At 39.4% G+C, this 5977-nt stretch overlaps 1 pseudogene; it reads right to left on the bottom strand.

The window, feature by feature from the left end:
- Positions 1 to 4480: 4480 nt before the first annotated feature.
- Positions 4481 to 5592, bottom strand: LOC149169890 (protein CDI pseudogene; annotated as a pseudogene).
- Positions 5593 to 5977: the final 385 nt, after the last annotated feature.

Below are 5977 nucleotides of genomic sequence, written 5' to 3' on the forward strand. Positions count from 1 at the left end.
TGTTACATGTACATATTTCCACTGTAGCCCATCCTCAAGTAGAACAAAATAAGATTTGCAATGCCATTCAATTCTAAAAACATCAGCCGAGATATTTAATTCACTTTTTTACAACAGACAACCTAATTATTAACCTTTCTACTTCTGAAAGCAGTAATAATAAGGTTTATGATTATTCTTCATAATCACCCGAGATATTTAATTAACTTTTTTACAACATACAGCCTAATTATTATCCTTTCTGCTTCTAATCATCACCATTTAGCGAAACAACTCAAATATCAATTTTGCGCTGACTGCCCTGCACTCTTTATAACTGGCCACATTTGTGATGAGGAGTATGAGGGTTATTGCAGTTTAGCTTACAGGTTGAATAATTGGTTAATGTGGTTGCTGCAGTTTAATCAAACCAAAATATGCACCTCCTTCGGCTTTGCTCAGTAGAGAAGCGTGATTTCCTTGTTCAACAACCTTTCCATTCTCAATGACTGCTATACTGTCAGCATTCTGAATTGTGCTCAAACGATGAGCTACAACCACGCTGGTTCTTCCTACCATGACTCCATCCAGTGCTTCTTGAACAACTTTCTCTGAATGACTATCCAAAGCACTCGTTGCCTCGTCCAACAGCAAGACACTTGGATTCTTTATAATTACCCTTGCTATTGCTATTCTCTGTTTCTGCCCCCCCAGACAACTAATTTCCCCTGTTGCTGGTGTAGGTCTCATATCCATCCCTCATGCCACTGAAACATTAACAATGCATGGAATTTAACAAGAAGTCTGGCAAGTTGTTCATATAGGACTTATTTATTTATAACTTAAAAGAAAAAGATAACCTGCATTGAATTCAATAAGAATATTTACAATAACCACTAATTTTTAGGTTTAAGAAACTTGGTTAATAAAACATGAAGTTTAAGATAGGATTCATGAAGTGTCCCATGGAAATTATGTTTTGTAAGTTCAGAAAAGTTTGTGAAACAACTTAAACATGATGAAAAAAGAAACAACTTATACATCATGCAAAAATAAAAAACCGTGGTTGGAAAACAAATTTTGCAATGGCTGAAAAACAAATTGAACAGTGGTCAGGGGATTTATTTCAGTGTACTTACGAAATGAAATCGTGGGCATTGGCAGCCTTTGCAGCCTCTACTATCTCAGTTTCTGTTGCATTCTCTTTACCGTAAGCAATGTTCTCTCTGATGCTGCCTGCAAATAGAGTGGGCCCTTGTGAGCTTAACTTGGCAAATGAGAAGAAAACCCAAAACCTAGAGCTTGGAATAACATGCCCAATTTGACATACACTAAGCCCTAATTTAAGTATAAGTCGACAAAGTGATCATTCGTCAAACATGGGATCTATTCAGATGAAAATTCCACAAAACAAATGTGGTCAGACAAAATCTACAACTTGATATAACAGAAGCTTGCCCAGTTGAAAATAACAAGAGCATTGTACATACACTAAACCTTAATTTAACGACATCATTCAACAGACTGACCACTTGTCAAATTGTCACCTTACCCAGATCAAAATTTCACTTAAGTAACCTAGAGAGAGTTTTCTCTGGCAAAAACTGCAACTTAATATAACAAAAGCATGGGCAACAAACCTTAAAACCCTAGTTTAGCAATGAAATTCAGGGACTGATCATTCGTCAAATTCGTTTTTACCCAGATGAAAACAAGTGTGCTCAGAAAAAAAATTGCACTTCATACAACACAAGCGTGGCAAGATGAAAGCAACAAGGAACAAGCCTAAACCCTGATGAAAAAAGCAATTGAAGAGAACTATTATTCGTTAAATTCGGATTTGCCAGATGAAAAATTCACAGGAAAAAAGTGTACCCGATCAAATTTGACAAACTAAAACTTTGGTATTCAATTAATTGACGAGAATTGAGGATCGATTAATTCGTTGCCTTGTAATAGAGGGCTTTCCAGGCATTAGAGTTTGCTCAGACAAAAAATGCAACGTAATATGACAAAAGCATGGGCAATTGAAAAAATCAAGGGCATTTAAACAAACCATAAAACCCTAGTTTAGCAAAATAATTCAGGAACTGATCATTCGTCGAATAAGTTTTTACCCAGATGAAAATTCCAAGAAACAAGTCTGCTCAGAAAAAAAATTGCACCTTCATATAACCAAAGCGTGGCGAGGTGAAAGGAACAAGGGCATTTAAACAAGCCCCACACCATGATGAAAAGCGCAATTGAACAGAACTATTATTCGTTAAATTGGGCTTTGCCAGATAAAAAATTCACAGAAAAACTGTACTCGGTCAAATATGAAAAACTAAATCTTTGGGATTCAATTAATTAACAAAAATTGAGGATCGACTAATTTTCTACCTTGTGATCGAGGGCTTTCCAGGCATTATCGTCGTTGGCCGCCCAGCGCATGGAAGAATTCGTCATGGAGAGACGGCACAAGCTCGGATAATCCAAATAACTGAGAGCATGCATTGTTATTTCGGGAACCAATTGCTCCATCATCGATGCTCCTGGAGGGTGCTGTGATAACCTCTCAACCCGCTCGCCGTTAACCAAATTGGTGGTCCAAGCATTAAACGAATCAAATGCCTTGCAAAAGCACAAACAGCTGCAGGCTAATAACGTTTTTTAAGGTTTTTTAATGTTTTAAAACATTTTTTATTAAATTAGACGGCTGATTTTTGTTCAATCGTCTAACGGCTACGATTAGGACAGAAAAGCATTTGGGGGAGTTCATTTCAGAGGGAAACGCCTTACGGCGTAACTAGATGCAGGAGCATCCTGCTATCTCCCCTCAACTGCAGTCGTGGTTATCTTTTAAGATTCCTTACAACTCAGCAGAATGATTAGTGGAAAGAAACCGCACTACATGATGTGAAGAAAGAAAAACTAACCAGGGAATAGGTGCTAACAAGGAAACGTGGACAGAAGGTGGGCAGGCTGGGCAGGCTACTTCTACAACTCAACTGTGGCAATTCCAGAAGGACATACCATCAATGAGATCTGTCACAATCCACTGGCATTTTTTAAGCTCATTAAACGGGAGTCTGGTTTGGTATAGATGTATATCCAGTGCTTATAATTGTCATAGGGGGATAAAGAATGTGCTCAGATGAGCCATACGCTGAGGGAAGCGATTGTAGGGCCGGTATGCTAGTTATCTAGGGAGTTTTCTTTGTATCAAAGATTAGAGATAATGGAATAAAGACAGCTTTTCTAGCTTTTCGGCAATCTAAAGATTGGTGTTGTCCCCTGTAGATTATTCATCCCCAACCTGAATATTTTAGTGGTTTGCATTCATAAATACCGCAATTGTTTGCAGGAACAGAGCATCACGTAATTCTTCACTAAATCTCTTCTGCTGTAAACTTGTTTGCAGGTTTTGAGATTGGAAATCTTCATTTGATCCCTCTGCTAAAGCTTGCACAGCCTATTCTCTATTATAGTTACTAACCCCTTTTCAGATCACGGGAAGCGTTCTTTGACATTTATGTTAGGTTTAAATGGGTGGTGTAAGTCTACCCCTGTGGAAACCTGAGGACCAGAGTGTTGTGCAGATTGGAGGTGTCTGCATCAAAACATAAAGGCATACTTTTCTCGTAGAAGAACACTGTTAAAAATTCCATATGTGAGCATAATGCATACTTCGCACATGAAAAATACGAATATATCGTGTTGTGATATGCTTTGTACACACTAGCTTGAGCACTCTAGTATTGTTCACAGCAAATGAGAAGATCCACTTATCTCCATTATCCTTCACAAAATACACTACTTATTGAATAACAGTGAACTTAAAAATGCTTATGAAGGTTATAAATTTTCAACATAAACACATCAAAATAGTCACTAAATACACCACAATGGCAACCCCAACAACACAGAGATGTTTGAGCCTGGCCGAAAACAACCATCCATACATTGCAATCAAGATAGCTAATAAATAGAATTAATACAATTATACCAATCGATGTGATGAAGTATATTCCATGAAATCGCAATGTTTGAGATAACTGCATTTAAGATAGAAAAAAATGCCACAATAATATTTTTGTCCAGATAGAGTACAAACCCTTCACACAATTCTTTCAGGAAAAAGGATGATATTGAAGAATGTAGCTAAATTAAAGGCATATTTGACCATACCATAGGTGAATAACCTAAAATAACCATCCATATACAATTACACCAATTGATATGATGAAGCATATTCCATGAAATTGCAATGTCTGAGATAACTACATTGGAGAAAAAAATTTGTCACAATGACATTATTGTCCAGATAGGGTACAAACCCTTCATACCATTCTTTCAGGAAAAAGGATGAGAATGAAGAATGTAGCTATTTCTTAGCTGCTATAAAGTAAAGGTGATTTGACTATACCATGGGCGAATACTATATTAAGAAATAAGTTAACTTCCAGTTCAAAATTTATGCAGAAAACTACAATTTCTCTCTAATATTTAGAGATAAAAATAGAATCGAATAAAAATAATTAGGCTATATCCTGCACTAGTACCTCCAAAACATATTCCTATTTTGCACTCTCACAAGATCCGGCAGGGTATTCCAAAGCAATTCCTTTCTGCTCCGCAATCCCTTGTTCAACTAGGCATCAAAAGGAGGTTCTTTCACACCATTCCCTCCCTCTGTTAGAAACCTCTCTTGCAGATAAAACAACAGCAATTTCTGCAGAGCAGAGATCTCTCTAACCTTGCCTTCCAACTCACCTACTCTAGTTTCAAGCTCTCCTGCTCTTTCATTCATTCTTGTATCCAACAGCCTTATGAGCTCATCTTGAATCACCTTCTGTATCATCTGGGACCTCTTATACTCATCCACTTCCTGAAGCCACAGATCTGCGAATTGGCAATCTTTCCAGGCCTCGAACCAAGGGCCTCCCATTGTATAATGTATAGCTTTGGGAAGTTCCTTGTCATCAATCTCATTGTGACCAACAAGGAAATTCCAGGTGTAGGGAATGGGTCCAATATCATTGTCATCAAGCCAAGTGAATCTATGCAAAAATGCCCCAGATTGGGAATTCACAACAGAGGGTGTCAAAACTCTGTTCTTGGGGTGCCCGCAATTATACAAAACCATAGATGACCAGTTCTTTCTAGGGTAAGTAGTCTGCACAACCCCATCCATTTTTGTAGCACTCTTGGGCTTGTAATCGTGTTTGACACACATTATAGCATACTTATCATCAATGAGCTCAGCTAATTCCCTAACGTCAACAGTATAGAGAAAATCACAGTCTACGAACATAGCCCAACCCTCGAACCCAGCTAGGAAAGGAGTCAAGAACCTGGAAAAGGAGAACTGGGTGCTCTCAGTGGGATCCCTTGTGCGCCAGTAAAGCCCAGCCTTGCGGAGATCCGCTTGTTTGATGGGGATTACTTCAACTGGAAATGTGGCATGTTTCAGTATCGAATGCCTGCAGACCTCGTAGGCAAGATCCTCACGGGGATCGTAACCCACAAAGATCTTGAGCTTTGGAAGCACTTTTCCACTCTTGGTAATAACAGGTCCTCCCATAATGCCTGCTCGAGGCTGTGGTGAGACTGGATCTCGCGACTTCTGGTCCTCCTACATCTTCAGCTTCGGTTCTGGAGACTCGGCCAAACTTGGGGGAGATACTGCGAATGCCAGCCCGATGCCCAGTCCCAGTCCCAGTCCCGATAGTAGCATGTCTCTAGAATTCCTATAAGCATTCGAATGTGAATGCCCATTTCTGCTAAGCATGTCTTACGGGGATCGTAACCCACAAAGATCTTGAGCTTTGGAAGCACTTTTCCACTCTTGGTAATAACAGGTCCTCCCATAATGCCTGCTCGAGGCTGTGGTGAGACTGGATCTCGCGACTTCTGGTCCTCCTGCATCTTCAGCTTCGGTTCTGGAGACTCGGCCAAACTTGGGGGAGATACTGCGAATGCCAGCCCGATGCCCAGTCCCAGTCCCGATAGTAGC

Source organism: Pinus tabuliformis, chromosome 4_2 (assembly GCF_031772625.1).
Source record: "Pinus tabuliformis cultivar Carrire ecotype Pingquan chromosome 4_2, CPIR1, whole genome shotgun sequence".
Taxonomy (NCBI): domain Eukaryota; kingdom Viridiplantae; phylum Streptophyta; class Pinopsida; order Pinales; family Pinaceae; genus Pinus; species Pinus tabuliformis.